Raw genomic sequence first — 20,594 nt, 5'->3', positions numbered from 1 at the left:
CACTTCCCTCTGGCCAGTTTCCTTCCAACTTCCCCATCTCCACAGATCTTGTCACAAGCTTGTTCCTTCCCATTTAAGTCCCAGTGTCTGACACCAATGCAACACTGCTAAATGGTGCTGATTTTTTTATTCCTAAAAGATCTATTGATTTTCTCAATAGTTCCAGCTACACTCCCCTTCCTAAGACAGCTGTCCTATCTCAACCCTCTGACACTGGATCTGTCTCAGGGTCACCTTCCTGATCAGATGACAGCTTTTCAGTCTTTTCTGTGGTCTAAGCAGGCCATGCCAGTCCTTTGAAAATTCCTGGAGTATGGAGGGGGAAGGAGTGGTGGGGGAGGGAGATGTCAAGCTAAATGTTTCCCCAGAAAAGTGGGGAACAGAATAGCATGGCAAAGGGCACTGGGGAGCACCTGATGCCAGGGCAGCCTGCTTCCCAGAAAAGGGTCACCGGAGATGTGCATGGATAAAGCAGGCAGATAGAGGCTATTTTGAGTGAGCTATCCAGATTCAGCCATTCAGGTCATTCTGACCTTTGTCCATTAGGGCGGTGAAAGCACATAGTGGTATTTTTCCTGAGCACAAAGAATCCCAGCCTCTACAAAAGACAGAAATTCATTTCTGGAATTTCACGACCCACTAGCAACTAGCATTCACTAGATCCTCCCATGAATGGACATCTCCTATTAGCACACGTGAAACTGAAGAGAATGTGGAATGAATGGAGGGGGAGGTGGAGGCCCGACAGAGCCTGCTGCTGCTGCTGTTGCAGGCTTGTGAACAGAAATGGACTCGATAGAAAGTGTAAGAGGCCACCTTTCTTGGAAGCTCCCGCAAGACAGGAAGGGTTGGGTAAGAGGACCACGAATATTCTCTGTCAATTTGCTTTTGTGCTGCCTGCCAGGCTGGATCGATTCCCTCAGTCCCAAGTGGGGCTGCTCCAAGAGCTGCCTCAGCCTAATGGATCCATCTCCTCCCCTTCCCTATAGACCAAGTTATCTCTCAGGCTAATTTCCTCTAAGTGAAATTAAGGGACAGCTGCTCACCCCCAGTGAGGATGGGAGGATGAGCAGAGAATCAGGGAGGAGCCGAATTTACTTTGTATTCTAGATGGAGGCCTGAGGAGAAGGGAGCTGAGCAGGCATGATTATCTAGAGCATTAGAAGAGCAGATCCCAGACTCGCGATGAAGGATGAACAACAGCAGGCAGACAAACAGAAGCGGGAACATGGGGCTCATACCCTTCTAAAGAAGTTATCTTTAAGTAAAGGGCCAGGAGCCCAACAGAACTCAGAGCTGACCATAGGGCTGAGACTATCCACTAAGCCTCTCCCATTACTCTTGGACACGCCTGAAATGACTGAACAAATCACTCTTGGTTCCCCTCTGGAAGAAACAGGAAAGACCCAGCAATCCCTTGGTCTCCTGAGGTCGAAAAAGTCAGTAAGATGAAATAGCATGACTGTCCTAGAGGGGGACCGATTGATGAGGTCATTTCTCAGTGGCTGCCTCAGGTGTCCACAAAACAAGAGACATTTCAAATAAACACGATGGGGAAAGTCTGATGTGGAGATGTAGATGGAGTGTATGGGGGCTACAACATATCAAGAGGTGACATTTACATCTCACTGTAAGGTTGGTAATTGCTGTATAGACATTATCTCATTTGAGTCTTCGAGGTAGGCACTTGACCAGGGGTTTTTAATGTGTGTGCGTTTGTGTATGCCCTGGGCCCATCAGGCAGTCTAGTGAAGTCTCTGGATACTTTCTCAGAATGGTGTTTTGAAATACATAAAATAAAACACATGGGATTACCAAATAAGTATTGTATTGAAAACACAGCTACAGAAAAACTTTAAAAGAAAAATCCTCAGGTTAAGCACTCCTGCACTAGAGGCATTAATGTCTCCATTTTGTAGGAGAGGAAGTAGCTTCAAATCCATTGTACAAGTAAAGCTCTAATGCTGGAAACGATCCCTCATTGTTCATCTAGCCCAATCCTCTTATTTTTACAGTGAGCAAGCTGAGGTCAAGTGACTTAACCAAGGTCACACAGGTATTCCAGGACAGACCTAGGTCTCTGACTCCAAAGCCATCCCTCTTACCACTGAGTGACCATTGTGAAGTGGTTTGTTTCTGGCCATGTACCTAGTATGTGTCAGAGGGTGAGTTTAGAAGCCAGGTCTGACTTCAAGTCAGATGGTCTTGCCTCAATGCTCCAAAGCCTCTCTGTTGTGGCAATGGCCACAATGGGGACTAGAGTGAACCAGTACAGGGTCACAGACTCCAGCTATGAAGGGCCTCCTCCTTGGCCATGTGGTCCAGTGGGCACCTGACCAGCTTCCTCTCCACACCAGACAATCCATAGCCTCTCTTATCTGAAAAGGAAGCTGGGGGATGCCCAGCAACTGGAGAATAGTTCAATAAATGGGGGCTTCTTGATGTACTAGAATCTGTTCTAATAAACGATGGAGGGCACAAAAAACTGGAATGGCCTGGAGACAAGGTGCTGCGTGCAGTTAGCAAACCCCAGACTGTTTATTCAGGGATGGAAAGCAAAGCAGCAGGAGTGTACAGACCCATCCTTTCCTGCAGCAAGAACAGAACTGATTTGATCATGGCTCCAGAATGGGAAAGCAGGGGAGTGGGAAGGATGAGAAACATGAGGGACAACCCAATGCAGGTGGTAGGAAGATGTCCATGAAACAGAGCGAAGCCTGTCTAGAGCCTCCGACAAGAGGGTGGAGTCACTCCGGGCATAGCCTCTGATTCAGCTAGCAAAGCGAGCTGAGAGAGAAGATGGCAGAGAGCAGTGTCCCTGAAGAGGCATATAGCCCTCAGTTCAGTGGGTTAATACAACTTGCTTTGGAAAGTGAGATACTCTGAGGCCACATCAGGGAGAAAACAGTGGACTTGGAGCAAAGACAATCAAAGTCTTCTGGCTGCAGTACAGCTCCTGTGGGGGTCAAGAGAATGACATGAGAGGCCTCCCTTTATCACCCCAATTGAAAGGCAGTAGCTCAGGGGGACATCTGATTAGAAATGGAGAAACAGACAGAACAGCTCCACTCACCAAGACTAAGGAGGATGAAGCCAGAGGTCAGAGAGCTGGTGGGAGGATGGTAGGGTCAATGTCTTGGTTATTATTTATCCTTAGTTCTCAAAGAGGACCATGACATCAGGGAGGTGATGCCACGGCATGCAAGTGAATCGGATGTAAGTGAGGAAGGGTGCAAAATGACTCTCTTTCTCCTCAGGAGCCATCTGGGTCCATCAGGATGACTGGAGATGGCCCTGGATGTAGTGGGAGACCTTGGCCTTTTCAAGCTCAGGTCTTTAACAGGTCTCAGTTTGACTGAGCCACTCATTCAGTGACTAAGGCTAGGTAAGAAATGAGGCAGAAAATGGCCTCTTCACCTAGTCAAAAAATCAGTCTGGGAGGGAAGGACACTCAGGGTTTCTGGCCAAAGGAGAAATGATGGCTATTTATATGGGTCCAAACAATGGCATTCCTGGGTGAGATGCACAGAACTGCTGGCGGTGCTCAACAGAGGATGCAGGTTGGCATGCCAGCCAAAAAGTGAGTGAGATGGAAACAAGATGGTGCCAGGTTCAAGAAGAGAGGACAGCACAGCACACGAGGACTCTAATGCCTACCTCTCCTTAGACCAAGTGGAGCTCCCTTTCACCTGGGCTTAGAGGACTTCCTGCAGAAATGACGACGTCAGCATGATGCCTGCCATGTTGTGCTTAGTAAATGCTTCCTTCTAGAGGTCTGGAGATAGAGAGTCCCTTCGGGTAGCGCAGGTCACTTGTCAAGTGGCCTAATCAAGGCCAAAGGTATATAGCTGGAAAGGACCTTGGAGGCCATCTAGGCTAGTCCCTTTATTTTTACAGAAGAGGAAGTCTGATCCTGGGGAGATTCGGTGATTTGTCCAAGGTCACTGAGCCAGTTACCTTTAGAGGTGAGCCTTTACCTCGGACTCCAGGGCTGGGGCTCTTTCCACTGGACCATGCCATTTCCCCAGGTTTCTCTACTCCTTGTGTCACAGCTAGGACTCTGTGGGTTATGAGGAGGATGAACCACACTTGGGCCACATTAGTGTGGGCTTGAAGTTCCGGGGAACAGCACAAAGGCAGCCATGTTGGCTCCAGTATGCCTGCTTTTGCTGAACCCTGCTAGCAGGGCAGTATTGAGGCCAGGTGGGGATGTGTTGTTGAAGGGCTGGTGCTGGAACATCGGGCAAAAGGCACCAGACTTTCAGTCTTTGTTGTTTCTACAGTACAAAGTGCTTTTTGTGAACTCTCTGCTTTCATGTGTGTGCACAGGTGATGTCTTTAATGCTTTCACCATCAAAAGAGAGTAAAGCAATAATACCATTGGGTAAACGGACCTCAGAGCAAGAGAGGACTGAAAACTGAGCCAGGTTTGGGCCAGGTTTCCAGGTGATGGCCTCAATCCATGACACATTCTGTTGTTCGGGGTAAATAGCCTTCCTAGTATCCAATCCTTCAAGAACAGCTTAAGTCAGCAACATGGATGGCAACGTTTTCCTACAGTGTTCATTGTCATCCAAGTTTGTTAAGAAGAGAAGAGTGAATGACTGTGTCATAATAGACAAACCGCTGGATTTGGGGTCAGGAAGACCTGAGAGCAAATCTGGCCTCAGACACTAGCTATGTGACTCTGGAAAGTCGCTTAACTCCTTTCGGCCCATTTCTTCATCTGTAAAACAGGAATAATCATAGCACCTGTCGTTGAGGTTCTCAGTCAAGTCCAACTCCCTGTCACCCCTTTTGTGGTTTTCTTGGCAAAGATACTGAAGTGGCTCACCATTTCATCCTCCAGATCATTTTATAGATGAGGAAACTGAGGCAAACAGAGTTAAGTGACTTGGCCAGGATCACACAGATAGTAAGGTTCTGAGGCTGGCTTTGAAGTCATGAAGATGATTCTTTGTGATTCCAAGCCCAGTGCTCCATCCACCGCACCACTGAGCTGCACTACTAATAGCACCCACCTCCCAAAATTGGTAAGAAGATCAACTGACAATGTTGGGAAAGTTCATTGCAAACTATCTAAAATGACCCATTGCTGTTATCATTATTATTTTATCAATGAGTTTATCCCATTTGAGGAAATCACCCACAAACTCTAAAGTAGCTGTTGACATGCCAAATAGAGTCACAGAATTCCAGAAGATTTTTCTTCCCTTACTAAGGACTTTTATAAAAACAAAATTAGGCGTGTAGGGCTACATATGTCTGAAGGGCAAGGTGGGAGAACATGGCATCATTCCCTTTGGAACAGAGGGATCTAAAGGGTCGTTTAGCTTAGTCCTCTCCTTCTCTAGCTCCTTCAGAGTAGGGACTATCTCATTCTTCTTATTGGTACCCCCAGCACTTAGCAAGGGGTAGGCACTTAGTAAATGATCATCGATTGAATGATTGACATAAAGGAGGCTGCTGCAACCTAGAAAAAAAAAGAAATTACTTGCCCACAGTCACATGGCTGGTATGTAGCAGCCTCATCTTGAGCATGAGCTACAAGAGATTGAACAAGGGTTTCATGGCTATCCTATGATACTTGGAGATTCCCCAAAAAAGGTTCCAGAGCATTGAAAAGAGCCTCTGAGGAGGACTGATGGGGCAGGGGAGATGGCCTGGAGAGACTGGCCTGTGGAGGGAGGAGCAACTGCCTCTCCTGCAGCACTTCATGATCTAATCTCACTGGAGGCACACACCAGTTCTGGGAGGCAGGCGGAGGGGATTGGCTCCATTTTATAGTTTGGGAAACTGAGGATTAAAATGTAGGAATGAATCCCCTAGACTCATGCAGTTAGTAAGCATCAAAAGCAGAATCAAAATCTATGTCTTTCTTTCTCTTCCTTTCCTTCCTTCCTTTCCTTCCTTCCTTCCTTCCTTCCTTCCTTCCTTCTTTCTCTCTTTCTCTCTCTCTTTCTTTCTTTCTTTCTTTCTTTCTTTCTTTCTTTCTTTCTTTCTTTCTCTCTTTCTTTCTCTCTTTCTTTCTCTCTTTCTCTCTTTCTTTCTTTCTCAATTGTGGTTAAGTTCCTTGCCCAAGGTTACACGGCCGGTTTTTTGTGTGGGTGCAAGTGTGTGGGTGTTTAGTATCTGACACCAGAACCGATCCCTGGTTCTCCTGATTCTGAGGCCAGCACTCTCACTGCGCCACCTAGCCGCCCCAGAATCTATGTCTTACAGACTCCAAGGCTAGCATTCTACCCACTAACTAAGCCATTCCAACTTGAATAGCTGCATGCAGAGATGGGAGATAAATATTTTAAAATTAAATTTTATTTTTCAATTGACAAACATTTATTTTCTCTCTCTTCCAATACCTCACATATTGGGAAAAGAAGAAAGAAAGCCTTCCCACAAATGTGGGATAGAATGCTATATGTGACTGGGGGTGGGGAAGGGTGACAACTTACTGAGTGAGCCCAGAGGAATCATACTTCAGATGTTTCTGACTGAGAATCAGGATACAGATGTATAATGTATAATATAAATGCAAAATCAATGCACAGTCACTAAAAGGGGCACCCACATATGGGAGAACAGAAGAGGGTCAAGGAGAACAGACCAGAGATGCCAAGATGAGGCAAACTCTAATTTCCCAAATGAGATGTTTGTGTTGAAAGTCTGGGGTCTCCAGCCTCTCCCCAGCCCCATTCATGTGTATCTGCTTATTGTAGTTGGAGGGTCCCATGAGAGTGAGGGAGGAAAGGAGCCCCAACTCAGCTCATCCACCTCAGTTCTTCCTCCAAATAGATATTAAAAAACCCCACCAAGTTCTGCAATATGCATGACTGCCCAGGGGCTCATAAATGTGAGGCATTGTCATTACGCCTTAATGAGTCTAATGGATCTCAGAAATCACTGGAGTCTGAGAGAGGCTTTGCACTAAAACACCTGCTTAGATTCTTCATGCTCTTGAGTACCAGAGTACCAGGGTATGGAAAAAGGTGCTAATTCTCCAAACAGCCCTTTTTTTCCATCATCAAGAGGTCAAGGTGTTCGATTAACTTCAGGGTGAGATTAAAAGTAATCCCCCTAGGATGATCTCAGATGAATTTCAAGAGGTCACAATAAGGGAGTGGGAGCTTTCAGGAAAGGTGAGCTAATAGGCCTCTGCAAAGCTTCCAAAGACTGGCATGTGGGAGGCAGATTGTTGGTTCTATTTGGACTCAAATGAGCAAAGAGGCCAATCTAAGCTTGAGCTCAGTAGACCTGTCCTAAAGAGGAATGGCCACCTTTGAAGCTGGTGGATTTCTCCTCATTGGAAGACTTTGGAAAGTGACTGGATGACTAATTGCAAGCTATGAGTGCTACATGTAAGCTTTCTTTATTTATGTGTTCTGAGGTTCCTGTGAGTCCCTTGCATCTTTTTTATTTTCTATGATGCAAAATAAAGGTTGTCCCAAAGCCAATTTACATTTGTTACCTGGAATAATTTTATAGGACGTGAGGATCTTATTACCCACATTTGGGATACACTTGACATAAGTTAAGTCATGGGTAGATTTAGAGACTTTCCTTGACGAATTCCAGGTGGAAGCAATGAGCCAAAGATAGAAGATGACCCCTCACAAATCTGTACCCGACACTATATTCAGTCTGTGTAAGCCCAGAGTTATAAGCCATGACAATAAAGCCATTCTTGGGACCTTCCTCCATCAATTATCCCTTCTTCAATTACTTTATTCCCCACTGGCTTACTTCCCCATACTTAAAAAATTCAGAGGACTTTCCATCCTAAACACAAACCCCCAAGTTCCTTCTCACAACATACTACCATCCATCTTTTCTACTATTTTCCCCCAATTTGTCTCAAAGGAGTAGTCTTAGAACCTCTACTCCCCCAATACTCTCTCCTAAATGCCCTTGAAATCTGGTTTCACAACACTAGAACAACGATTTGTCACAATGACATCTTAATGACTGAATCCACTGGTCTTCGTCATTGGACACAATCGAGCACCATCTACTAGAAAACCCCTATTCTCTTGGCTTCTATGAGGCGGTCCTGCCTCAATTCTCTTCTTACCTCACTACTTTTTGACCTCTCTTTCTCCTCAATGGCTCTACATCCTTCCTTCATCATCTAAGTATGAGTACTCACCAAATTCTATCTTCCCTCTTTCCTTTGGTGATCTTATTCACTCTCATGGCTTCAACTTCTGTCTTCATGAAGATGGTATTTAAATCTCAAACCCTAGCTCTACCCTCTTCTTTGTAAACTAGCTTCTAATTTCTAACCACTTATGTCTCACCAGCATCTCAGACTCAAAATGTACATAAGACAATTAATTGCCTCCCAGTCCCCCTCTCATTAGCTCCTCGTACCGGCATCCCCATTTCAGAGAACAGTTACTTAATTTAAAAATACAGAGTTATCCTTGACTTATCACTCTTCAGTCCTCGCATCCAATCTCCCAGCCCTGTCAATTCTTCTTTTCCAAGGTTCCTGCTTCTATACCTTCTTTGAATTCCTATTTCAATCACCATATATGTAATCACTAGTGGGCTCTTCCAATATCCTCCTAAATCATCTTCTCATCCCTAAACTCTCTTCCCTCTAAGCTATTTTGCACATAATTTACAGAATAATTTTCACCGTAAGTCTATTGCTATAACACTAGAATTCATCTTTCCATGCACTATTATAATTTCTTATTGTTCCCTAAGTAAAATCCAAACTTAATCTTGCATGGATGTCCAAGATTTGAACTAAATAGACCACACTGCAATGTGGGCATGATCTGTCTTCCTGACACATCTTACAGGCTCTAGAAATGCAGGGAAGGTTGGAAAGCCTTGGGACAAATGTCGGTCATCACCATTTGCATCATTGTCATTCAATATTTATTAAATTTGACTGAACTGAATTTTGTGATATTTACACAAATAAGAGAAGGGCAGACGTCACCAAGGGCCCCCTCTGGTGGACATTGAGCTGGCCCAGCTCTGCAGCCATTGCTTCAAGGGCTGTCTACGTGGAGGGCACTGATGACGTGATGCACTCTCCCAAGACTCGGGCTGCTGTTTGTTCTTTTATTCATAATTCAAGGCTTTTGTGTCAGTCAGCAAATAACAAAGTCCTCAGTGAGACATGAACAAAGCAGTACAAGGGCCTGAGAGGAAACCAGGGCAAGCCCGGCATCCATCTTGTCTTTCTCCAACTGTGCTTTCCTGAGCATCGCGCTTCCTCTTCAGAATGTGACATGTGCCTTACACATTCCTGCTGAACAGAGTAGAAGAAAACATGTGTAAATCTCCATAAGAAAGATGGGAAAACATCCCAGGAAGACATCAAGGACTCAGGAAATTGCAAGAGACATTACTTTTGAGAAAAGAAACTCTATGTAGCACAAAGTTGGGGGCAGGGGTGCAGTGTAACTCAGAAATAATGTAACCTTTGCTAAAAATCTGTAGGTTTAGAATTGGCAGCCTGACTCCTTTTCCTTAGGCCATTCTTTTTATCAGCAGTCTGAGCACAGTGCCTGGCCCATTAGAAGTCCTACTGACCGATTTTCATGTGTGTGTGTTGCTTAACCTGTCATGAGGGTGAAAAATGGTGCCATGGTTATGACACCCTCATCATCATAAGCAGAAAGGGTCCAAGAGAATCAAGGCTTCTTCCCTTGGTGATTATCTTCCCTGAAACCCTGATCTTTTGGCTCACAGGGCATGGGGGGATCCTGGGCTCTCAAAGATCCTGCATGTGGAGCACAAATTTTAAGAGGGTCCACAGAGCTGGGGAGGCTCTAGGGATGGTCTGAGTGACAGTCTCCATGCCTGATATCCATGGATTAAACCAGCAAAGTGCAGAGAGGCTCCTTCCCAGGCTGATTCCAGGAGGGTGAATCTTTTTGGCCACAGAGACTCTCCTCTGAAACACACAATTCTTTTCATTCCTTACACAGGTAGAACTCCTCATTCAGATAGCTTGGCAAACCCAGCAAAAGGCACAATGTGGGCATCTATCTGTAGCTGAAGGCACTACCATATTCCCCTCCAGGTTTGAGTCAAATGCTTCTTCCAACCACTTGGAATTCTCCTAGTCAAAGGCCTTCCTGGGACCTCAGTTGCTCTGGCTTCAACATTCTTAGCAAACTTGGCTTCCAAAGCCTTCGGAGCATCTCTCCTGTGACTTTGATAGCTACATCAGGAGCTGTTACCTGTTTGCGGCTGATTAGCAAATTTGTCCTTCTAGTTTCCTTGCTCCAACACCCTCTCCCCATCCCAATGTCCCCCGTGATTATGAGCACTGCCATTGGCCCCCACTGTGGTACAGAAATGGGAAGCCTAGCTAAGCTGCTGCCATCGTCACGAACAGCATGCGGCTGGGTCTGACCCCAGATCTCATGATCATATCTCCGATAATTCTGGTGCTCACTGTATGGAGGCCCTGGGCCAACGTGATCTCCAGACATGGACTGGTGAGGCACCTGCGGACCCCTGCAGGCACTGGGATTCTGACCTAGGACCAAATGCCACAGTCTGCTGTCACATCTAGTCCCAGCATTGACTTGCCTCCTGCTCATGCACAGACTCACCACTGCACCCACTGGCTACCACCTCACAGTCTCTCACAACCACCTAGAGACAGACTTTCACATACCATCAACTATCTATGTACAAGTCTCTCTCAAGCTCCCTCACATCTTGAAATATCCCAGGAGAAATGCCAGCCCCCCCCCCGCCCCAGTCCCATGCTCCATCCCATCTCCAAGCCCTGTTTCCCAGTTGAACAATCTAAGAGTTCTCAAGGTCTCACAGCTAGTTCATGTCTGAGGCCAGATTTGAACTCAGGTTTTTCAGATTAGCTCAGCACTACATCGACTTTGCATGACTTAGGACCCACGATCTAAAGATGGAAAAGAGCTTAGACAGCATCTGGTTACGGATGAGAAAACTCTGGTCCAGAGAGGGGAAGGGATCTGGATCCTCTGTGATGCGGTAGCTAACATTGTGACCCACTGACTTTACAATAGCATTTTAAAAGACACTTGAATAGAGAATAAGCTTTTCAAAACAGGGCTATAAGGGGCGGGGAGGGAGGCATATTTCCCCTGAAATTGGAGCAGGGGCCAGTTTCTAACATTTGCCTCCTTATCTAGGGCACCTCAGAGTGGGAGAACAACAGGGGATGGATAGACAGATTCTCTGAAGCAGAATCGAGGAACCATAGTCAGGCTGACCTGTCGTCTCAGCAGGGCGTCTCTCTCCAGTCCACTTGTCCCAGCTTTTATTTGGCCATCTGATAATGCCCCCATCAGCATGACCAGTGAATGCTCATAAGGGTTCATGATGCCTCTCTTGGGGTCACAGTTTTCCCTCCCCAGGAATTCTGGTCCTGGCAGATCAGGAAGGAACCTGCTTAGAGCTGATTCCACAGGAAGAGAGGAGCTGTCCAAAGGACAGAGCATCCATACCCTGTGAGGAGAACAGAACATGGTCTGAGAGGGAAGATGAAGGAGAGCAGCAATAAAAGTAATAGCTAATGCTGCTGAAATTCTTTTAGGTTTGCAGAGTACTTGACATGTGATTTCTTTGGTCTTCACAGCAGCCCTCTAGGATGAGCGCTGTTATCACCACGATTTTACTGATGAGGAAACTGAGGTTGGGAATTTCAAGTGGCTTGACCATGGTCATAGAGCTATATAGCATATAGTGTAGTAAATTCTTAAACAGGATTTGAACTCGTCTTACTGACTTAAGTAAGTACTTAAGTAAGACTCAAGTCTTACTGCCACCTAGCTGCTCAGTTAACGGTTAAGGACCAAACCTGGGGGCACACTCCTCAGAGATAAGAGGAAGAGAAGAAACTGAAGGAGGCAGAGAAGCAACCATCAGAAAGTTGGCAGGATAGTCCAGGGTCTCAGAAACCATAGGCAGAGAGCTTTAGAAAAAAAGACTATCCCTACCAAATCTCAAAAAATAAAGATGCCAAGAAGGATGAGGACTCAGGGAAAGCCACTGGATTTGACAGGGGTATATGGAGTGTTCAAGGAGGATTAACACTTCTGGTGTGAGCACTCGCCAAGCCCTTTTCAGGGCTGCTCAAGCATCTTTGATGTCTACATAGCACTCAATCCTCAGCTGTGGCTCTAAAAAGCATGTGCAGCAGCCACAACCCATAAACCATCTTGGCAGATGGGTTAAATGAGGTTGAGGGTTATCAACAGACCTCAAACCTGTTGGGGAACTAGGGGGTGTCTACCCTAAGCATTTTAGGATTTCCCCAGGCAAAATGGGTAGATGAAAACAATGTGGGAATTCCAATGGACATGCAACTGGCTGAAGCAGACATCATGGAGGGCTTAGAGCTTGGTCAGACTGAAGATGCCAAAAGCACACATCGTGGAGGGCTCAAAGCTTGGTCAGACTGAAGATGCCAAGGCCCCCCTTTCATCCCGTGCCATCTCCAGTCTATTCACTGAACTTTGATAACTCTGGAAGTGAGAGTGAGGCTGGGGACTTTGTGCAGCTCTGTCTCACTTAAAACCAATTCATGCACAAGTCAAGATATCGCCCTATGATGTAACTGGTCCTCTTTGAAAATGAAGGGCAAAACAACAGAATTTTACCATGAAACTGTTACTAGTGATCTTGGAGAATAGAGTCAAAAGGTCAACAAACATTTATTGATTATGTACTAAGCCAGATATTGTTCTCTGGGCTGAAATTGTAAGACAGAAACAAGTTTGTTATGGATTATTGAGTAGGTCAAATAATGTGGTTCAGTGGCAATGATATGAGAAGAGTTTAAGGGCAGCAGGAAGTGACCAGTTGAGTTGGTCACTTCCAGTATGTCTAATCACAGAGGGGAGACAAGCCCAGGTCTTTCCTGTCAATCCTCACTTTTCCAGAAGTCTAACCAATAGCCAGCAGTAGAAGTCTCCCCTAAGCTTGAGATGATCACCAGATCCTCTTACTCAGTTCACCTGGGTGTCCAGCATCTTTGGAGGTCCCCTCACATGGAAGTTTCTGTTTCCATGGATCTCTTGCTGTCCCAGTCAGCACATTGCCTGTTACTCTATAGCCTACGTCTCCCTAGTACCGTGGCATGCATCAGCATAACTGCAAACAAAGAATGTTGGTCACAGGGGCCAGAGACCAGACTAAAGGTCCTCGTTTTAACTAGCATCGTCATGGGGAAAGGAGTATGGGCTGTTCCTGGAAGGAGGTCCTTGGTCCAACATCATTCCAAACTTTCAGAAAGAGTGGGCAATGGCCCATGTCTTCAGGCTTACATTGGGAGGAAGACTACGCAGGAATGGGGTCAGAGAAGGAATTCTTATATTGGGATGTTCAGAGGAAAATTGTTACAAGACTCAAATTGTAAGCTACTGTCCTATTTTTCCTGAGTGATATTTCCCTATCACTGTGAAAGATCAGAACTCAGTGTGGAAGGGGAAACGGGGGGGGGGGGGAACAGAAAGAAATATGAGTGAGATGTGTATGGGGAGGGGAGGAGGGAAATGCTCCATTCCGAGCACTTTCAGTGGATAAACAGAAGTCATTTGTCAATCTAGCACATTTTGTTAGCACCTAATTCACTGTCTCCCCACCGAACCGAAATCTACCCCCAACTCAACACATCTTAGCGAACTCTCTCTGAGAGCATTACACTGAGCTGACAGCCACCTCCTGACATCCTGCATATCCTCTTTCACTAAGATTAATTTCCTCCTGAAAATAGAAGTCTGTGATTAAAAAAAATCCCAAGTCTTAATATTAGCATTTATTATCATCTTCTTCAGTCTTTCAAGTTCTTGTGCATTTAAATTGCTCAGAAGAGTTACTCTCTCTGCCCAGGACATTAGCTGGTGTGAGCATTTACAGGCACAAAAGGGTTATAGGGAGGTTGTGCCTGAAGAGAGGAGAGAAGGGTCCAGCATTTGTAGGTAGTGCAGAGACCAACAGGAGACCAGACTGGTTTCTTTTTTTTTTTTTTTTTTGCTGGGGAAAAGTGGAACAAAGCTCACCAGTTTTATGATTCTTTTCCAATAAGCCCAGCTTGTGGTGATTTACAGAGGAGCATGATGGGGAAAGATTGAACACTATTTCCTTACCAGTTTCACTCCACTCCTTTTCCATTTAAGGAAATGAAGCCCTGGGGAAACCTGCCCTACTCAGAGCAGAGAAGTAAAAACTAAGAACGAAAGTGGGTTTCTGACTATAGATCAGATAGAAGTTGGAGTAGGAAGAGTCGGAGGAGACACGAGAGGTGTGCCCAAGGAGCAGGTTTGATCTTATTTTGGCAGTTTCCTGTTGTGAGAACTTGGGCTAAGGAGAAGGGGTCCATGGCCAGTGAATGAAAAAAAAACTGAGGAGAGCTGTAGCTCATCTACAGGGGAGAGGCTTACTAAGCATAGCATCCCCAGTCAATGGCGTGCAGAGTATTAGCTGTCCCCAAAAATATCCAGACAACTGAAAGCACTGGAAGCAGACATTTAATGTTCAGCAAGGGACAATGGTAGAGTGAAATTTACAAAATGCCTTTGCTGTAACTCATTAGGTGGGAAAGACCCTGATGGATGACCACTATCTCACAGAAACAGAACTTTATTGTACAATTAAGGGGAGGGAGGGGATTCTGTAGGAGCTCTAGGAAACTTTTGACACCCACCCCCATCCAATCCTGGATTAGAATTCTTAGAAATGAAAAGGATCACAGCAAAACATGCCAACTCCTAGACTTTGAGTGAGGTCTTCATACGAGGTATTTCTGTCTTACAGACCAATTTTAGTGGTTCTTTTGAGATGAATCAGTCCAGGAAGATGTAGTTATTAGTTTCAGTTTTCTTGTGCCCCTCTGGCAACATGCCCACATGGAATCCTGTCTGAGGATGCAGGCTTTCTGCAGAATTCTGCCAACCTGTTCAGTGGTACTCTACATATAACTGAAATACTCAAGGAAGGTCATGAAGTAGTAGACTGGAACCATTTTTATGACCCAGGCCACAAACTCCAATCAAGCCAACCCAACATCATGGGTAAAGTGGTGAGGATATTTTCTCATCTCCAGTCATCCCCAGAATGATCAATACAAATAGTCTATGCCCTTGACATAAAAGTTCTGCATTATAAGCATTATGAATTCCAGCTTTCATGGAATACTGACTATGAATTTTAGAATTCTGATCCTTGTCTAATAAAAAAATTGCTCCTGAAGTCTTGTGTCATCCCTGAAATAGCTGAAATAATAAAAAGGTTCTCACTTTGGTAATAATATATAATGCAGGAGACTAAGTCCTTGTGATGTTGGAGTAGAAAACATTACAAAATACTAATCCGGAATAAAACATGTCCTACTCTCGTCCCAGTGGCCCTAGCTATGTGACAACTGGCATGCATGATTCAGTCATTGCCTGGAATGCGGAAAGGTCACATTCCCTTCCTTACATCGCATACTGTCCAAAGCATTGCCTGGAGCAGTTCTGTGTGGCATTTGGCCAAAGATCCTTGGCCAAGTCCCTAGTCACAGCTCTCTTCCCAACATGAATGAGACATTTTTAGCACTATTGGGGAATAAGAGTTGTCAACCCCTGAGCCATCATGATCGGGTGATTCACCTAAGTTAAGGAGAGCTGCAAGTACCAACTCATTGACAAGGCCAAGGCTCAGTTCTGCCAGAGCTTTGGAAAAATCCCCAGAGTTCTTCCAGTCTTTCTTTGCTCCTGTCTGAGCCTCAGAACTATTTGTTCTCCTTGGGCCTCAATTTCCTCAGCTGTAAAACGAGAGGGTTGGGACAAAACTACAATTCTAAATCTATGATACTATGATAATAGAGTGCTAATATGACCTCCTCTGCCAGAGAATCCTACCCCAAGCCTTTTTTGGAGAATCTTCCTCATTAGACCTAGTTGCTCCTTGCTTCTGGTGCCCACCCAGACCATCAGATTGTCTGGTAGGGGTGGTAATATTCACTAACTTGGATCTTTGGAGTTTGGAGTAAAGAAGCATGCAGTCCGATTCTCATTTATTGATCCTTAGGGACTTATAAACTGATCTTTCTGTTTTACCTATCCTGCCCCCCGCCCCAGTTCTTTACAAGCTCATGACTCTGGCATTTCAGTACTTGCTAGACTAGTACGTGGTAACTTGTCTTGGTTCCATTCTCCTCTACTGTAGGTATCCATCCCAGCATCCAGGAGTAGTTCAAGTCATCTCCCTACACCTATGATCACACCAACTATTTCCCAAATTGGAATGTTAAGATGGAATGTGTTGTACCTATAACAAACCAGAGAAGTGTTTGTGTGGCTCTATGAGTAATGTCAATCATCCTGCATTGCAGGTAGAGCGGGGCAGTCCCATTGATGATAGGCCTCCATTAGTCAACTGACCGTGCTGTTTGCCTCTGGGGTTTTCTAGAAAATCTTAAGGTGCTTCAGCAGGTGAGAGATGTTATTAGAACAGGAATCCTGGATCATGAAAAGGTAGTAGCATCCCAGGAACTACTGGAGATATAGTAGGAATTATAAGGAACTACTTCCTGATGTAGGAACCCCATCACTTCACATTGTGGTCTCCAACTTACATGGGCACAATTAGACCCACCACCTTTTAACACTGAACTTCACCCTTACATGCCATCAGTGAACCTCATTCCAGATCTGAGCCATCAGCAACAGTTAGGAGATGCCTGAATCTTGGGCTTCTTCTTTGTATGCACCCAAAGAAAGGATATTTCCCATGATGTCCCTCAGGCATCTCAGGCTTGGACATTGTCCCCAGCAATGCTTGATGGAAAGTGCCCTCCCTCAGCTCCTACAGGCAAATAGAAGGCTTTGCAGGGCTTTTCAGAATATCACTGTGATCACCTAGGACTTTTGGTAGCCATGAATGTGACATGCCTTCTGCTGAGATAGCCAATATTAAATGTGTGACTTGTTGAAATTTGCTGTCTCCTCCCCTTTCTGAAGTTGTAAAAGTGCTAGAATTCATTCACAGGTCTGTCTCCTTCCCAGGGGCTCACTGCCAGCTGAGAGTTCTCCATAGTGGCTTATTCCCCCACCAGGAAGACTGTGAGCCAATGAAAGATCAATAGATTTGGAGATTGAGGGTCCTGAACTGTTCATGCTATGTATCATAACCAATAATATTAACAAGTACTTTATGTAACATGGTTTTAGCCTCTGTAGTAAAAGAAACCTAGCTTCCTTCTTTGATATTAGCTCAGCCTTCCATCACCAAGGTGACAGGGTTTTGTCTACAGCAAACCACAGTAGAGACAAAAACACAAAGCGTGCCTGAGTTTTGTGTGACTTCCATGGTGAAAGCGAAGGAGTGGCAGGAAGCAGGGCAGGGCACTCTCCTCAACTCCCCTCCCTTCTAAATACCTACAGTCTAGCTTCTGACCTCATCATCCATAGTGTGAAACAGGAACCCTTTCCCAATCCCTCTTAAATCAAGCATCCTTCCTCTTTTACTTCTCATCCTGTATGTAGCTGGTTTATACATATTTATTGGCTTCTCTCCCCCATTACATTGTGAGTTCCTCAAGGGCAGAGGCTCTCTTGTCTTTTGCCTTTCTTTGTGTCTCTAGTGCTTAGCACGGTGCCTGACAGTAGTAGATGATGAACAAATGCTTACTTACTGACAGCTATAAACAGAAATGTTACTTTTGGCCCTCTGAAAATGTGGTCTGTCTCCAATGTCCAAGCCACCTGTATGGATACAGCCTAGAAGCATATCCAATGTGTCTTCAATGACCATATTCAGGGGAAATGTAATAGGACAAACATATATTAAATTACTACTATGTGCCAGGCACTATGCAAATATTTTCTTATTTTCATTTTTCTCAAATATTTTCACAGCTGATGCCTGCATCTCTATAACTGAAACTAGGAGTCAACAAAAGAGAATGCTCTGTGGCATCTCCATATGATGCTGCCCCCACTTTGGCCATCAGCCCCATCTCTTCTCCATTACAACTTTTTACTTTTCCCCTGAAGCCCCCTAAGTTGAAAAGGTGAGTTCTTGCCTTACTTGCTGGATCCAGGGCTCTGCTTCACTGCCTGCTGATTTCTAGGTCATGTGCTCTGCTCCCTGTTTCCAGACCCTTTTGCATGGTCTGCCCCCATCAGAATGCAATCCTTAGGCACAGGATGACGTACTTGTATTTATTTATTTGTTTGTTTAATTATTTATTTATTTGTTTGTTTGTTTATGTTTTAAAGCAATTGGGGTTAAGTAACTTGCTCATGGTTACACAGCCAGTTATTTCTGGGTGTGGTACTAAGTTTCAGAGCCTGGATTCGATCCCCAGGTCATCCTGACACTGGGGCTGGTGCTCTTACTCACTGACCCACCTGGCCACCCCGACTTACTTGTATTTATATTCCCCAGTCCCGGGCCCATTGTTGGGAACATGGAAAATCCTCAAGAAATACTTTCTCTTCCTAGCTAAGCCCAATCATAGTTCATAGGTCAGTTCTACGGAGAGAACGATTAGCATAAAATAAACACTTCACCTTGCTTCACAAGGCTTATGATGAGTGGGAGCCAACAGATCATCATGAAGATGCCAGTAGTTTGGGGGCCAGGATCTGTTGTAGATGAAGAAATGGAGAAATTCAGTAAAGACCTTCAGGAGAAGCTCTAAAGAAGGGGGAAGACACAAGATGGATGGTAAAAATTGTTTGGAAGTGTCATTAAGAATGAACATATGTGCTACTCAAAGATAAGTATAGCCTTATCAGCTGCTTTATGCCTAGAACCCTGAATGCCTTCCGAGTCTTCTCTGTTGGCTCTTCATCCACAGTGCACCCATTAACTCAGGGTGTCCTACAAGGCTCTGTCTTGAGCTTTCTGTTCTTTTCCCTTTTTACTCAATTAGTGAGTTCACCACTTCCCACAGATTCAATGATCATCTCTAAGCAGAGATTTCCCATATCAAGAAATAAAGCCCTAACCTCTAATTAGTGCATCTTCATATCTATGTTTTGGATTCTTTCAACTGGATATCCTGGAAGCATCTCAAATTAAAAATGTCCCAAACTAGACAATGTCTGCTCCCCAATTCTCCTTTCTTTCTACCTATTACTATTTTGAATATTTTATTTTCCCCAGTTTGATGTGAAAGTATTTGGATTCAAATTCTTTCCCTCCCTCTGTCCCCTGCTCCTTCCTGAGATAGTAAGAAATTTGATATAGGTTATCTATGTGCAATCATGCAAAATATTTCTATTATTAGTCATGCAGTGAAAGAAAACAAAGATAAAAAAAACAAAATAAAGTGAAAAAAGAGTATGTTTTGTTCTTCAATCAGACTCTGACAGTTCTTTCCCTGGAAATGGAGAACATTTTTCATCATGAGTCCTTTGGAATTGTTTTGGACCATTGTATTGCTAAGAATAGCTAAGTCATTTACAACTGATCATCATACAGTGTTGCTGTTACTGTGTACAATGTTATTCTCTTTCTGCTCAATTCACTTTGCATCAGTTAATGCAAGTCTTTCCAGGTTTTCTGGAGTCATCCTTGCTTGTCATTTCTTATAGCACAATAGTATTCCATTATAATCATATAACACAATTTTTTCAACCATTCCTCAATTGATTGGCATCCTTCAATTTCCAATTCTTTTCCACCACAAAAAAGTGTGTGTATGTATATATACACATACAACATACATATGTATATATGTGTGTATATACATACATACACATTATATATGGGTATATGTAGGTGTATATGCATATATACACATATACATATATAGTGTATTATGTATGTATATGTGTGTTATATATATTTACAAATCGATACTTTTCCTTTTTAAAAAATCTCTTTCATGGCAGCCAGGTGGTGCAGTGAGTAAGAGCACTAGCCCCAGATTTGGGAAGACCTGGGATCGAATCTGGGCTCAGATACTTAGCACCACACCCAGAAATAATAACAGGCCATGTAACCTTGAGCAAGTTACTTAACCCCAATTGCTTTTAAAAAAAAAATCTCTTTCAGATACATGCCTAGTGGTTTTATTACTTGGTCAAAGGATGTGCATGGTTTAATAACCTTTTGGGCATAGTTTCTAATTCTTCTACAAAATGGTTAAATCAGCATACAACTTCACCGACAGTGCATTAGTGTCCTGATTTTTACCACATCCATTCCAACATTTGTCATTTTCCTTTTCTGTCATATTAGCCAATCTGATAGTGTGAAGTCATACTTCAGAGTTGTTTCAATTTTAATTTTTCTAATCAATAGTGATTTAGAGCATTTTTATATGACTATAGATAGCTTTGATTTCTTTGTCTGAAAACTGCCTGTTCATATATTTTGATCATTTATAAATTGGGAAATGACTTATATTCTATTCACTCAGTCTTCCACATAGTTGAGAAATGAGACCTTAATCTTGGACACTTCTCCCCAGATGTCTGCTTTTCTTCTAATCTTTGCTGCATTGGTTTTGTTTGTGCAAACCCTTTTTAAATTAATGTAGTTAAATGAAATTATCCATTTTACATCTCCTAATCTTCTCTACGTCTTGTTTGGTCATAAATTCTTCCCTTATTCACAGATATGACAGGAAACTATGCCATGTT

General features: G+C 44.0%; 1 protein-coding gene across 1 annotated transcript in view; it reads right to left on the bottom strand.

Moving 5' to 3' along the window:
* PCBP3 (poly(rC) binding protein 3) overlaps positions 1-20,594 on the bottom strand; it is a 368,694-nt gene that overhangs the window by 178,277 nt on the left and 169,823 nt on the right. The window lies entirely within an intron of this gene.

Source organism: Petaurus breviceps, unplaced genomic scaffold, assembly GCF_028583685.1.
Source record: "Petaurus breviceps papuanus isolate PSGF00001 unplaced genomic scaffold, PetGlider_PUasm1.0 387, whole genome shotgun sequence".
Taxonomy (NCBI): Eukaryota; Metazoa; Chordata; class Mammalia; order Diprotodontia; family Petauridae; genus Petaurus; species Petaurus breviceps.
Note: the sequence above shows the minus strand (reverse complement) of the source record. Positions and strands in the feature narration are given on the sequence as shown.